Here is a 16,948-nt window from a genome sequence, read left to right on the forward strand (position 1 = left end):
TTGCATATTTCAAACCAATTGTATTCAGCCAAACCACATGTTCCAGTGACTCTTTTTCTTCTTTCTTAACAACCTGAGAATTGGAGCTTTTGCTCATCTCTCACGTTCACTTGTCTTGTGCTAAGAGTTCAGTCTGATAAATGTTTTATTCCTTGTTTTCCTCAGTTTCCATCTCATAAATTCTCAATTTTGAGCCCCAATAGTTAAGATTTACCATATGTATATATAAGTATTTCTGAAAATGAAGTTCATAGAAAACATCTGAAAAGTGGTGATCTTCAGAGATTATCCACTGAACACACTGTCCTCATTTTCAAAGGTCGATATTTAGGAGTTCTGTTGGCAAAATATGGGTGTTATCACACTTGAGATATTGAAAATACAAAGGATGTGGTATTCTGCTAGAAATAAATTTGTTGTGATATTACTGGCATGAGGAAATCTTAAAGAGAGTAAAAGTATATCACAATTATGGCAGGATGCATGCCATCCAAGGTGTGTCGAGAAACAAATTACCAGCAAACTAACAACACATTTCTAAAAATCTTGCTTAACATGAGAGCTGCTAGATGCAGTACAGGGAGAGGAATGGAATACCTTTGAGGTCTATTCACTTTGACCTTATATATAGGCCTTATAAGCTAGATGCCTAAAATAACTTTACTATCTACATTAGAGTAGTTGTCAGGCTGTGTTCAACCTCACCGCCTGCTGTGATCCAACATGACTTGAATAAGCTTTTAGAACATGACTTTAATCCTAGAGATTTTGAAGCAGCACCACAGTGTCTTTTAAAATACATGGGTATGAAGCAGCTGTTGAAAATGGAATACCATGGATGAACAGACTTCTCTGTTACAGCCATGGGACTTGCTACCACTTTTCCTTGAGAACAGAATTTTGCAATGCATGAGAACAAGAAAACTAGTTTCCAATAATCTCCCATATATCCTTATCACCTGCTGTTATGTGTAGGGTTTTGCATGTGATTCAGCTGTAGGTACACTCAGAGCACAAAAAACAAAAACAAACAAAAAAAAAACTGATGTGGGAAAATTAGTTCAAACTGCCTACACATTTTCGATCTGAGGCTGAACCTGTAAGCGTGCAGGGTAAGGTCCAAATTTCCAATGACACATGCACAAATGATTATATTAATAAATTTGGAGTGTTACTTGACAGAAAATAAAGTATGGGAGGCTGCAGAGAGCTATTTTCTTGGAAATTACACCCGGAGCAGGATCATCAAGAACTAACACCTCTTCCTAATTCTTTCTAGTTACTGGGAATTGACCACAGGAGGAGACTACATGATCATGCCTGGAAGAATTGCATGATCATGCATTCCCATCCCTTCCATATTTTTTTTTCTTTTTTTTTTTTTTTCGATTCCAGAGTTGGCACTAGCAAGTGCCCAATTCATTCAGAAGCACTTGAGGATTGCTGATCAAGCCCATTTACTCATTTCAAACAGTCTCTACTGACACACCCCTAGGCACAGCCAGGCAAACCTTACTGTTTAACCCTTGCAGCTTTGGGCCTGACCTTCTGCTTCAGTCAGCATGGCTGTGAGTTGGTGGTTTGCTTGGACATGAGCTGGGACCACCATGTTAAACTGCACTGATAGTCTTAAATAGTGTTCTTCTTCACCTACCCTTTGTCCCCTCCAACACTTATGTGTGAGTGCTCTCATCTCCCTTTGTATGGCCAAGGAGGATGAACAAGATGTAGCTTATGCTAGAGCTGTTTCAAAGCTATCTGCATGTCCTGGTTGATCAGTGGAGCCAAATAAACTTGGAAACAGAGCTCAAAGCTGTAGCCTTCCCCTTGTTGGAGGCAATGACTTGGGTTTTGTCCTCTGTACAGCAGCAAATTTTCTTAGAATTTATAGGAAGTTACAGCAGTTTCTCAATAAGGTAAAAACTATTAGATCAGATTAGGGAGAGGCAGGGAGGAGAACGGCTTGGTAGTTCAATCTTTTAAGTAATCTTTCCTCAGGACCCAGTCTCTAAATAACCTTTCATATCTTCTCCTCATGTTAAAGAAATTAATTCCAGTCTTGCAACAAGTGGCAAAGAAGCATTTTGCTGTGCTTTCACACTGCATATTGAAGGATTGTTTTAGTAGCATGAGAAGCCTATGTTTACCAAAGGAAGAACTCAGTTCTGTTTCTCAAATTCAGAAGTTAGGGTTGGGTAGAAGAGAGGAGGGAATCTTTGCAGTCTTATGAAGTTATGTAGTGGCCTTAGACTCAAATCATGACATAAAAGCAAAAATCTGAAAATTCAAGCTTATTTTGACATCAACTCTTAGATCTAGTCCAGTATTTAAATTCTGAGAAGTTTGTGCTTCTAATTCAAGTGAAAATCTTTTAGATACAAGTTAGATATACATGAACATACATTTAACTGGAAATTCTAAAAAGAAAAGTTTTAAATATAAGTTGAAATTAATCCGCAGTGTGTGTGCAGATTCAAGTATGCTTTCACTATAATCAATAACATTCATACTCTCTCTCAGTACCATCTTCCTATATTGCCCAAGATCATGAGCTTTACAGTTGAAGTTAGCAGTAAATATGTTTTAAGTAAATAACTCTCCCCTTTACTTGGTTGAGTGTTTTATGATCTATTTGTCTTCCCACAGAACAGATGTAAAACAGCTATTTTAGGAAATCTGGTTGTTTAGCTTTGTCATTTCAGTAATAATAATTTGATCTCTTTGTACAATAAGGTCATCTGCTTAGCAGATGAAGGCAGTGGATACAGTCTTTCTGGGTATTAGTAAAGCCTTTGATATGGTCCCTCACAGTATCCTTCTGGACAAACTGTGCAGCTGAAGAGGTCCACACTATGCTGCCGATAAACTGACTGAACAGAAGAGCTGAGGGTTGTAGTGGATGGGACTACATCTGGCTGGCAGCCAGTCACTAGCGGTGTTCCCCTTGGCTCAGGTCTAGGACCAGTTCTCTTCAACATTTTTATCAATGGTCTGAATGCAAGAGTTGTGTGCATTCTTAGCAAATTCACTGATGATAGTAAACTGGGAGGTGCTGTTGACTGTCTCAACAGACAAGAGGCAATGCAGAGAGTTCTAGATACATTGGAGCACTGGGCAGTCATTAAAGGCATGAAATTCAGGGAGGGTAAATGCCGGGTGCTGCACCTGGGACAGAGTAATGCCAGAAACAGGTACAGACTGGGAGATGAGTATGCAGAGAGGGACTTCATGGTGCTGGCTGACAGCAGGCTGACTGTGACCCAGCAGCGTGCCCTGGCAGCCAAGAGGGTAAACTGTATTCTGGTGTGCATTAAACACAGCATAGCTAGCCAGTCAAAAGATGTGATTCTCTTGCTATGTTTAGCATTGGCATGGCCTCACCTTGAATATTGTGTGCAGTTCTGGGCTCCACAATACAAAAATGATGCTAAGATATATGAATATGTCCAGAGGATCTTTGTAGGTCCCTTCAAACTGAACTATTCTATTCTAATAGCATCTTTTAATCCTTCCTATAATATGCTTAAACAGCTTAAAATCATTCAGAAAAGTTTTCTGTTTCATCAGTTCTAGTTTAAAACAACAAAAAAGTAAATCATGAAACTTTGTTGATTCAAAATAAATCTTTGTTTCTGCTATTACAGGAAGAGTTAGGTTAGACTTGCAACCATTGTGCAGTATTTGAAAATCAAGGAGAAGTCCACAAAAAAGTATGATTTAAATCAAGCATGAAACTAGAAAAGCTATGATATGGTTAATAATTCAACATTACAGTTTAAAGCTAGTTACCATTTAACATAAATAAATTATGTAGGGTAAGAAACAAAATTAACAATGGCAAATCTTGGGAGAAAATTCCAGATCACTTGTAACAGCTTATTTGTACCAAATGAAACGAAAGCCTTTTATTAACTTTCTCAATAATTGTTGTTTGTGTTTAAAAGGCATAGGTATGGAAATATTTGTTGGAAATATTTTTTTTTCGTACTTTGTCTTGCTATTTAACTCATTTAACTCTTTAAGAAAACAGTAACTCAATATATGTGGAAAGGCTTCATGAGTTGTATGGTGTTTTACATGGAGTTTCTTGTCATGACGGCAGTCTTACACACCTGAACATTTGGTCTTGACAAAGAAAACCTGAGAAAAGTTTTCAGATTTTGTGTGATAAAATGACTTTCTCAGTATCATCTTCATAATGATAACCTGTTTATGTTAAGCTGTGTTGGGCAATCTAATCATGTAGCAGGTTCTAGAAATATACTGAAACAGAGAAAAGCATTTGGAAGAAGGGGTAAACAATTAGCCAGACAGTTGAGTAAAAATTCAAACTAACAGAAAGCCCTATCAGGAAACCTTTGTGGCTAGGGATTAATGCTTCTTTGAATGCTTCTTTGAATACTGAGCTATCATGGCCAGGTTGAAACTTATGCTGGTAATCACTGTATTTACAAACTGAAGACAGTCTTTTTTTGAGTCATGTCTATTGTTCTGTGTGTCCTAATAATCCTCAAGTGCATGTTGCCATGGTAAAGAGGTGGTTAAAGAAGAGACCCCCAAAAATCAAACTGTGGCTTGTAGTTCCACCAGCTAGAATCATTGAATCATTAAGGTTGGAAAAAGCCTCCAAGATCATCTGGTTCAACTGTCCCCCTACCACCAATGTCACCCACTAAATCATGTCCCTAAGTATCACATCCAATCTTTCCTTAAACACCCCCAGTGGTGGTGACTCCACCACCTTCCTGGGCAACCCATTCCAATGCCTAACCAGGTGCCTGTCTTCTGCCCTTAACGACATCAGGACAGGACAAATTGCAGAAACGAACCTTTAAGACACTTTTGTAGCAAATAGAAAATTTAATGATTGGAAGATGTTGATTTAAAGTTTACAGAGCTTTCTCAGTGTCTGTAAATTATTCATGTATTTCTCAGGAAATCTTTCCTAACATGTAAATCCTCTATTTGTGATCACAGTCTTGAGTTTGAGAAAAATGTATCAAAACAAAATATCTTTAATTGATTTTATTTTGTCTGAAGTAAGCAGGACTATGTTTTAATTTATGAAATATTTGCTACCAAATAATGATATTATAACACAGTGAGGAATTAAAATAGATTTGGTTGTTTATATGTTAGTAAGAGTAATGATCACTTCTTGCTCCCAGAAGCTCCTTTGTGAAGCTGGACTAACTTCCCAAAGAAAAACTCAGAGGACATCTAAGTGGCTGTTGGTCAGATGTATTGAATAGACCAAACTTCTTCAATAATACATTGTCATTGAGAGAGCTTTTCTAGGGTGTTGTGCCTGTTATGAAATAAATCTTACCCACCTAACTGGAGCATGACCCTAAACATTAGCTAAACTTAGTGTAGCTTTCTAGCAGTCAGATGGCATCTAGATTTTACATCCTACAGCTTGCAAATTCTTTCAAGTGCCAACCTCAGATACTGTCCATTCCTCGTGTATTTTCATAGTTAAGTATTAATTTTGTAACGTTATTTTATCTGCATTAGGCCGAGGACTGCAGTAGTCACCATTCAATGGGAATCATCTTATGAAGCCTAATTGAAGTTAAGGTCATGGGATACACTCACAATGGGTCTGGTGTTAAAGGGAGGTACTAGATAAATATTTCTCATTCTCTTTCCTGATCTTTATTACCCTTTCATTTGACAAACCCATATTTTAATCAAACTAAATTTAATAACACCTAGCTTTGCTTGAAAGTAATGAATGCATTGTGTAAGTAATACCAAGTCAGGCCAACAATCTGTTAAATATTCTTAAAATTTTTCTGCTTGGTACTAAACATTGCACTTACTACCAGAAGTTTCTAGTGAGATAGAAAAGCTAACTCTGTATGCTCAGGAACAACAATAAAAGATTATCAGTGTAAGTACCTCAATAGGAATAACTTTTTTAGCTTTGAATGACCTCTTTAATTTTTTATGTATTTTACAGTTTAGAAGATTCTGACTTTCTTCTTGGCAGCTCTACTATCTTTGTTTAATCTCAGAATTGATCTCAGAGACAAGATTCTTGAAAATGTCCAGATGAGGGCAACAAAGCTGGTAAAAGGGCTGGAAGGCATTTCATGTCCCATGAGGGTTATCTAGCCTGGAGAGAAGGAGGCTGAGAGGCATTTGCAATCTCATTGCTCTCTGCAACCTCCTGAGGAGGTGAAATGGAGAGGAAGGTGGAGGTCTGTTCTCCTCAGTCACTGATGACAGGACACATGGGAATGGCACAAAACTGTGTCAGGGGAGATTCAGATGAAATATTAGGGGGAAAAATTATTTCCTGTAAAGGTGATCAAACACTGGAACAGGCTTCCTAGCATGGTGGTTGATGCCTCATTCCTCTCAGTGTTTGAGGCATTTAGATGTCTTCAGTAATATACTTGAACTTTTGGCTAACCCTGAAGTGGTTGGGCAGTTAGACTCTAACTTTGTCAGTCTCCTCCAACTGAACTGTTCTGTCCTATTCTGAATCAAACTGTTACTGATATCTATTCAATTCCATTGTTACCTTTGTGGTTTTTATGTATATACCAGTTAGTATGAAACAGGAATTTTGTAACCATAGATGAGGATACACATGGAGACCTAACATATAAATGGCATCACATGTGATAATTTTGCATAATAATGATTTTGTACTTGACTACTCTATAGGAGAATTTAAGATATAGGAGAAAAGAAGGTCTGCTCAGACCAAGATAATATTATTACAGTAGGGTTTGTGTGTGTGTCTGTAAGGCAGAACATATGAGGAAAGGCAAAATCTTTAATAGGAATAATTGTGTTACTGTTGGAACAAGTAGACAAGCTTTTGAGCAAAGCCCTTATTTTGGACCTTCAGCCATAGGTATGGACTTCTTTTCTGGATCCTGAGAAAAATTACAATACTAATATTGCTGTATAACATAGCTTTGATAGCAAACAAGGAATTGTAGAACTGAAGTAATAGTTATTGACTTTTTGTGTAACCCTATAATTGTCCTCAGTAATTAATATTGGTATTTGAGTAGTTTGCAGAGTAACTGTCTGCATTAGTGAGGTAAGCAAAACGAGTGACCTGAGTGACCATCTCTGGTCTGAAGCGTGCGTGGGTGAATAAGTATATTTATTGGAGGCTATTTCATACATAATGTGTTTACTGCATGTTTTACCATAATGGATACCAGTGCTTACAATATAAAGGTGATTGATGTCTTCAAATTGTCAAACGGATAGAAAAGATTACACATAGCTGATGTTTCTATCTTTTTATTTCAATCTGAACTGCAGATGCCCTTGGATGGTACATCAGAATAACTATAGAGAATTAGTTTGCAACAGTGAAGTGGGAAGTGACAACTGACTGGAACCCACAGAAGGAATATATTTGTAAACTGTGGGTTTTTTCTATAATTAAGTTGATATTTGAACAAAACATAACACTATCCAGGCTCTATAAAACAGCTATGGGACCTTTGGACAGAAGAGGTGCAGAAAAGATCTGTGAAAAATATCTTGATAGCTATGCAGTACTGTACCTCAGAACAAGGTCAGAGAACTTGGCTGGAGATGGATCAGACGTGGGGGAGAAGACCACTTCTGCAAAATGCAGTACCTTATGTGCAGAAGGATTATCAACTACGTGACAGTTGGATAAAACACAGGTATTAGACTTCATGAATTCCTCAGAGAAAACTCCAGAATTGGTGCAGCACCATCACTTTCCCTCATCTCAACACGGTAAGAAGGTTTTAGGCCAAGGAGAGCTATGCGCCTTAATATCTCATAGGAGAAAGACAAGATCACTGAACATGTAAATAAGGATACATATGATAAAAGCTGAATTATGAGAAATAAACATGATAAGGCTATTATTTTAACTGTCTTACATTAAAAGAGGGAAGGATGCTAAAAGTTTGTTTAACAAGCAGAGAAGGATTTTACAGGTTATTTCCTCTGAAGTTCTAAAGCAGTGATGTTTTGGAATGGGGAAAAGTAAAACCCCCAAGTATTTCTGGCAATGAATTACCTCAAGAAAAGAATAAATAATACTTTAAGTTACTCTTGGATTGTAAAGGAGAAATATTTTAATCTTTTCAATCTCCATTTCATTTATTTTTTTTTTCAAATTCCTGCATTGAAAAGTGTAGCATTCATTTTTGTGCAGCTGACTCAAAGCACAGTTCTGGCACAAAGTTAAGTGCTGTAGTTTCAGTGTTGAGGTGATGCATCACTCTTGACCCTACCCTGTGTACCCAGGGAGAGTTATATGTTAAAACAAATGATTCCATTTATCCTGCAATCTTTAAAAAAAAAAAGGGGGGGGGGGGGGGGGTTGGGGAACGACCAGGGGATATAGGACTGAAGCAAAGTCCTAGATTCTACTTTCTCACCAATGTTAGCAGAATAATGATTTCCAGCAACTCCCAAATCTGAAACTTGATACATGAATTCTCTGCATCTTAAAATGTGTTATAGATTTGGTGCTGAGAATTCCATCCAAACTCCATTTTGCAACATTTTGTTAAGGCCCATTTTGCACAAATGCAAAACAATTTGAAAATGTGTTTTAAGAACAAGGGTGTTCCATGTTTTGTTGTGCTTTTGTGTGAAATCTGGAGGTGACTGCTGGCTTTCGCATTTTCCTGTTGAGCTGTGACTACCAACTAAAATCAAGGAAATGTTAGTCACAGCAGCCTGTAGGTAGGTCTAAGCTTTTAAGTTATATATAGCCCTTTGTAGTCTTACTGTTTTTCTATCTTTGCAGGAGGGGCGAATGTAATCCTGTCATTACTTTGCTGATGTAGGGTCAGTCTGAATCTCTGTGCCAATGCAATCAAGCAGGTATTTTAGATAGTTAATCTTACAGTGCTTCTTGAGTAGTGTAAATAAGGAACTGCTGCAGCTCAGTGTAGACAGCAACTAGTGTTATGAAATGAAGATATGGGCCTTTAAGAGAAGGGCATCACTTGTGAAAGCCTGAAAGCCTGGTATATTGGCAGCAGATGTGCAGATAAAACAATTCTTGCCAATTAATTCTGTCATGCCACACCCAGAGACGCTCTGTTATGTAAATGTCCTAAACTGGGGGGCCACATGAATAAGAACAGATTTCTCCATGATGATTTTCAGCTCCTTTAAACAATAGACTTGAATGAAGATTGCTCTAGCAATTCACTCTTTCCTCCCTCTCCCTTTCCCTTTTTGTGTCAGGCAGCATTAGCACTGTTTTTGTCTTGTTTAATTACTTTTACTGCTCATATTTCTATGTTTACTGGCTTTCACTAAAATGTGCACATACAGGTACAAATACTCGCAGGGCAGAATAGGCCTTGCAGTTCAGCACTGCCAGAACTTGCCAGCAATAGTGAAGTCCTGTGGAAACATTGATCTTGCTTTGAGAAGAGGTTTGGACTTAATGACCTTCAGAGGTCCCTTCCAACCTTTGTTATTCTATGGTTTTGTCTAACCATTCATCAAACAGGCCAGGAAGGTTACAGCCTGATTTGGGATGTATGGAATTGTTTAGCTGGATCAAAAAGTTTCGATCTGCAATTATGACTCAAAGACAGGTCTATGCAATAGATTTCCAGCCTGGATTTGAGTGTCCTACAATCCTGGAATTAGACAGAGGTGAAGTAATTGATCCACAGCTGTAGTGCTAATCTTGGTCTGCAATACCTGGTAATCAGCTTTAATCATATAACCATCTTGCTTGCAATGTGTGCTGCCATTCATGTTCTTTGACTCTTAGTGGTGGTGTATCTTATATATGCATCTGACCTGAAGTACTTGACTGGCTTCGATGTCTTCTTTTTTTTTTTTTTTTTTTTTTAGCCCCAGTGCATTGTTGTGACCATATTTCTATGATTTGATAGCAGTCTAGGTGGAGAAAATTGTTCCTTTCCACTAGGTATCTGTATGCTTCTAGCATTGTTCTTCTGAAATTGACTGCTATTTTCCAGAAGTAAACTTGTAAGAAAGATGAGTTGAAATAACATTTGATGTAACAGACCGCTACAAATATTTCATCTATCTGTGCTTTCTGAAATCCAAGATTTAATGGAGTATTTCCCATGCTGCTCATTAATGAGTAATGTGAAACCTGTGTTCAGATGAAATATGTGCACTGGCAGTGAAAGCGTTCTAATTTCTTAGGGGCTTACCGTCCTCTCAAGTAAAATCTGTTTTGAATCAATTTTGAGTTTATAATGCCTCCTGAGCAAAGCACTTAAGTTTCTTTATAAAAATATTAAGATATTGATCCAACTTCTCTAAGTTGTGTGGTGAGCAATTGAGCAAAGAACAACAGTTACCCCATTAAAGTTTTACATCATTCCAGTTAGGTTTTCACATATTACCACTATCTTACAGATGGTGAATGCAAGAACAAAAATAACCCTTTTTACACAGAGTAGGAAGAATTAGCATTCCGGGCCTTGAGAGGTGTGAGAGAGCTGTATCAAGAAAAATGGTAGTGTTATGTACTTTATTCATATGATATGCTTCTAATTGGGTTTGGCATACAAATGAAGTCTATCCTTTGATCTTTTGATTTCAGTGTGGCTTTCAAAAAAAAGCTATTTTACAGAGTCATGCTGCCTTGGTCCCTCCTCTGCCTGGCAATTTTAAATATTTTGACCAATTTTAAACTTAAATGATGAGTACTCAAATTTCATGAAACTGGGTGGGCAGGGAAGAGATGAGAAAAAACTATTAACTATGTTAATCTGAAAGGCATATGCTGACTCATTAGCTCACAATATTAGACATCAAAAGGCTTAATGGAGCTGAACACATTGAAACATGACTTGATAGAAAACTAAGCTTTCTTATTTAAGTTTGGAGATGAGAATGAAATTTCTGGGACAAGATGATATAAAGCTTAGTGAGAGAAACTCTAAAACAAGCATGTTTTAATGATAACATGGTAGAATTGAATGGTAGTATTCAAAGCCGTAAGTATACTCATCTACATCTTATTCCTGTTCTAATTTGAGTTTTTGAGAACTTCTGGTATCTCAATGAGATTATAATGTGCTTCTGTCAAGCTTAGATAAATGCCTTGTGTAGAATAGAGCTGCATTTGCAGCTTGTCAAATCTGGATGGCCAGTTGCAGGGCAGCAAATAAAAATATGCTCACAGATTTGCAGAATGGCTGAGGTTAAAAAAAATAATAATAAAAAAGATCTCTGGAGGTCATATTGTCCAACCCCTATGCTCAAGCAGAACCCCCTTATAGCCTATCTTATTTGTATTAATGATAATACTATGTATTTTGGTTATATTACTTCAGGCAAAGTTGATGGTTAGTTTTGGAATTTACCTTAAGCAAAATCTAAGAACTCTGCGTCTCACTGTTTTTCCAATAAAACAATCTTCTACTGACTCCAGACATCAAGAATTAAAAGAGACTATATTTTGTTTCTGTTTGAATCTTTTCCTCACAAATACAGCTGCTTTAGAAATGTCATATCAAAATGTGTGGATCAGTTGAAAAGCAGAAAGCTTAGGAAAAAAGCAGTATTTCTAGACATTGAGAGCTATCAAGTAGAATTTAGTGAAGCAGGAGGAGTGTTAATCATTGAGATACATTGGTCTTCTCTTCCATGGTGCAAAGTTTTTAGTGTACACTGAAGTGCTAGAAATTAAACTTTTAGCTTTGAAAAATGGAGGTACTCTAATTTAGAGGTAATTAGTATATACTTTTTTTGGTTTGAAGAAGTTGAATTTGATGGGTCACTTTCAACTGGGGATAATTCCATGAATTGTGAGCATACAGCAAATTTTCAGTTACTGAAATCAAATGGTAAATAAAGCAGGCGAAAATACTTTCAGGAACATTTATTTGTGTGTGTGTGTGTGTCTAATTTCTCTTAAAGCTTCCCTCTGCTGTTGTTGTCTCTTATGGTATTCTTGCACGGTAAACACTGAAGATGTGTGACTTGCAATTTTAGCACAATGAGCTATGGGAGGTGACAAGAGCATCTTGTTTCTGCTCTAATATAAAGAAAGGAGTGGTTAGAAAAATAAACTTTCACAGCTGATGGAAGAACAAATACAGAGAAATCATAAAATCACTCTGCTGTCAAGTTTCCAAGTCCAGACTGTTTTGCCAGCAAGCTTTTCTGTTGTTCTTTTGCCTCTTGTTCAAAATAATAAGATAAGGAGATTCATAGTTAGCTACTGGGCTAACTGTAACCCTAATATTTATCTTTTCAAATGAACGTTGCTCTGTAAGACATTTTACATCTGGAGAATGCTCAATTTTTTCAAACATTAGAAAGACTTTTACATACATCTAAATATATATATATATATATAAATAAAAAGACAGAGAAGAGACATAGGATCTGTTTGGTGCGTCTTTGTATTTTACTAGTAGAAAAGTAAAAAAGTTGGTTTTCAGTTTAACATGACAGCACATGTGAAGATGGTCTTCATCTGTGTGCTCAATTTGAACAATGTTGGACCAAAACTTAGGTTTCCAAGAATAGCTGAAGAGGAGTGCTCTCTTTTGGAAATATTTCTCCTTAGTTCCATTTATTGATTTTGCTGAAATAGTGAAACATAAAATTGAAGTTCCATTCACATTCTCCTCTTTTGAAAAACAGAAGTTTTTCGTTGAGACAAAAAATGCCTTTTCTATTTTTAACATGTCTCTAACTGATGTCCTACACTTTTTTCCAATAAACTTCCTACTGATGGGTCTAAGAGGATGTGGAGTATATTTCACTGAATCAACTTAAGTGGTGTTTGCAAGTCTGCAGCTTTTTTCATCAGATGTCAAGATCTGTAGGATGACGAATGGAAACCTTGTTTAAGATGGGAGGGTCAGCTTAAGTGATCAGTTCTCTGTTCTTCTTGTCCCTTCCTAAAGTTTCCCCAGTTCTGCCTAGGTAAAATTCATTTACCCTGATCCTGAAAGAGATGGGCAGTTGTATCTTTTATAGATTCAGAAACAAAACCAAAGCATCTATTTTATGCGTCATTGTTTCTAACTGTTTTGCAACAGCAATATTTGCAATAATTGTACATATGACTACTTTAAAAAAATGATTTTTTAAATTCAGAATATGACTCAATAGCAGGTACAGTGTTGCACTAAGAAATAACAATTTCATTATTCCAATAATTTTTATTTCAGTCATACACAAGCAGTTATGAAGCTGTATTTTTAAATATTATGCCCATTTAGAGTTACCGGTAGAACTAGTCAGAAAATAGAATTCCTAATTTTTTAGTGCTGTATTGTGATTTATTTAATCTAATAAGTTTCTTGCATATGATTAGAGATTGAATAGCAACTACAGTAGACAGACTGCTGTTAAGTAGGAGCAGAATGAAACGTGTCTCACTTGACTTCTTATTTCCACTCAAGTAATTAGAAGAGTCAGTTTTATTTTGTCAAACAAATATGTGATATTTGTACTTTCCTTTCATAATGGTTGAACTCAATTCAATGATCCTAGACTTTCATGGGAACCTATGTATTTTAACAGTAGCTTGTTTTGAGAAGAGATTAACTCTTGGCTTTGGGTTTGAATAAAATGGTTCTGGTCCTACTTTACAGTTGATAGCTGTGATTTCTCCCTTAAATGTACTGATATTGTGCTCTGTGGTTATTCCACTGTGTATGTACTGACAGGCTATTGGTAAAACTTTCGTACGTTTCAGGCATCTAACTGAAACTAATTTCTAACAAACTCTAGGAGTTTTTTATTTTTCAGCTTCCCCACTATCTGTAGAGATCAAAAGCTTAACCAGACATTGATTAACTGATTACATCTATGAAGTCAGCATGACTGATGTAACAACTTGAAGTGTGTATTTCTTTATATTAACCTACTAAAAAACAAGTTGGATCCACAGTCTTCTAATTATAGAAATGACAATATAGCTATATAAATGGGCTGTGGCTTCATGGAAAGTTGTGTCTGTTGGCTGTTACTTTAAATGAATCAGGTGTAGGTAGGCTTATAATGTGGAAAACACGATAACCATGGGTGGTTTTAGTACTGTTATCTAAAAGTAAGACTAGGTAACTAGGTGTGAGACAGGACTAAATGACTAATGGATTTGATAGTGATTGGTTGTAGACAAAATTATTTTTTTTTTTACAGGAATACATTTTAATATATATTGTTTAATATATTTTATATGTAGTTTTTTTAAGGGAGTGAAATCTGTGAGTATCTTGAATCTGAAATCTTAGAGTCAAAAGAAAATTAAACAAAACCTAAAAGAAACAGAACTTAAACTCCATATAATAAGAATTATCAGTTCATCTGTGTGCATGTTGCTCAGAAAGGGAAGTTAGGTCTAATGTGGGACTTGTCTTATAATCAAAATATTTTACGGCTGTGGTGGGTTAGCCTTGGCTAGCAGCCAGACTCCCACCCAGTTGCTCATTCACTCCCTTACCCTGCACATCCTTAAAAGGATGGAAGAGAAAATAGAGTGAAAAACCTTATGGGTCAAGATGAAGACAGGGAGACTGCTCATCAATTACTGTTGTGGGCAAAACAGACTCATCTTGTGCGAAATTAATTTATTGCCATTTAAAACAGATTCAGGTAGTAAGGAACAAGAAGACCAACATTGAAACAATACCTTTCCTCACTCCTTTTCCAGGCTCAACTTTTCTTCTTCACTTCTGACTCCTTTAACTGACTTGCAGAGGTGTTGTGTGTTGGGGCATGAGGGTATTGTGTTGTGGTCGATCCATAAGAATTCCTCTGACATTCCTTCCTCCAGCTGTTTTTACTGTGGTGTGGGATCTTTACGGCTGCAGCAGAATATCTGCTTCAGTGCCTGGAGAACCACCACCTCCTCCTTTTCTGACCTTGGTGCTGCCTCTGCTCTTTTTCACTCCTGTTCCCTCCTCTTATCACCATCTGACACTTTCTCTCCTTTCTTCAATATCTTTTTCCACAGGCCCAACCAGCATGGCTGATGGGCTTAGTTGTGCCCAGGGGTGTGGGGACATTGGAACTGGCTAGCACAACACCCCATACATCCAGAAAGGCCTGGGTAGTAGTTATGGACACTTTGTGGAAGACATGACAGTTCATTCTAGAGTACCAAAATAGTGGGTGGTAGTGCAAAACTATGCACTTCTAATGGATGGATTACAAGCAGTTTGCTAGACTCTGTGATGATGGCTAAACAGTCTGCAAATAAAATCGATGAAGCCTTTCAGAGTGCTATTGGATTTGTCTTTCCCCATTTTCTCCCTTGCAGTCTAGAAAATACAGTATGCCTTTTTTTTTTTTTTCTCTGCAACTTTCCACAGTTAAGTCACCTTTAGGGTCCTTATCAAATGGTGTATTTTAGAATTGCTGGAGGGTATGGAATCACCTACCTGTTCAAGTACCGATCTTGCGTTTTCCTTAAGTTAGGTGTTTTTTCATGCTAGTGTAAGTTTCTGTAGTGGTAATTTGTGATCATGCTAACTGCTGATCATCTAACAAGGGAGACAGATAAATTTATTGCACCTGAACTCTTTGTTTTTTAAAGCTTAAACATCTCAAGTAAACTGTATTTAACAGTTTTGCAGAGTCTGATGTAAGTCTTAACAAAAATAAGTGACATCTTTTTATTCGTGGGGCAAAGATTTCTCTTAATAACCCAGGAATTGTGTAGATCTCAGAGCAAAAAGGATAATGTTCTTTTTAGAATCTGAAAGCTGTCAGTTTTTCAAATGTTTCACTATACATCAACCCATATCCATATCATAACTGTTAACATCCTTTTAAAATAAAGTAATGACTAATGCTCAATACTGTTAGTGTATGTTGTGAACTAAGTTTCAATAAGCTTCTTTTACATTCAGAGTTGAAATAAAAATTTTTTCGCTACTGGTAGAGAGCTCTTTATTCTACATGTGTAAGGGCACTTAGTTTTGGGGAGCCTCACACAATTTTATGTTGAAGATGACCTTTTTGAAGCCCCTTTAAGGGCCACAAACTATTTGAAGATCCCCTTAAAAGACATGAGCTAGTACATAGAGGACAGATTAGGCAACCAGAAATGTGATAAAAAGTAATTACTAGGGTGTCTGTCTGCTGATATACAGATAAAGAAATGGCAGTTGTTGGCGTTAGTCAAGCACGTTATCTCACAGGTATGCAGAGCTCGCTCTACAGAATTAACTCCACATGTTAAGGGCTTTCTGCAAAAATGCTTAAATTACAAAAATCATTATACTTGGGCATTCTTCAGCATCCTCACAGTTCCACTATGCCTTCATTTGGCAATTTCATTAATTGTTCAGATAAGGAAGTGGTGCATAGATTCCCTAATAGGCTTCAGTGCAGTGGTTTTACATTTTAAAGATCCCAAACCCATGGTGAACTGCTTTCATAGCATGCAATGCCATAAAGGGTCTAGATGCACAAGCTTTCTGTCGCTGTAATGCAGGTAAGAGGATGATCGGCCACTTAGGGGTCCTTGAATTATGTGGAAAGTGCTAAAGAAAAGGAAATCCAAACACACTGCACTGATCTACAAATGTGAAATTGCTTCAGGTGTTTATCATTCATACAATCAGAATTGTTTGGGGGTCCACAAACTGAGAGATGAAAACAACTGCTATGGTTGGCCCAGGGCTCCATCCAGTTGTAAAGCCACAGTCATATCTTATACCCTTCCTTCAAGCGGCTGCAAGGTGGAGTTAAAGGGAGGCGTCCTCCAGCTGTGTGAGACAAGGAGATGAGTCTCCTTGGCACGTGATGTTGAGATTGAGGCCCAGATTGTGCGTCCCGTGGAACCTCACTGATGAGATAGATGGGTGGGAGAGGATTGGCAGGAAAACAAATGTATATTAGAAAAATATTTTGGATGCACTAGTACGTATTAAATCTTAACAGCAAGGTTGTTAGTCACAGCTGGATCCTGGCTCCTTTCCAGGTTTGCTGAACCAGTTTGCCAGAGAAAGGCTGT

Source organism: Anser brachyrhynchus, assembly GCF_964034855.1.
Source record: "Anser brachyrhynchus genome assembly, chromosome: 1".
NCBI classification, from domain to species: Eukaryota; Metazoa; Chordata; class Aves; order Anseriformes; family Anatidae; genus Anser; species Anser brachyrhynchus.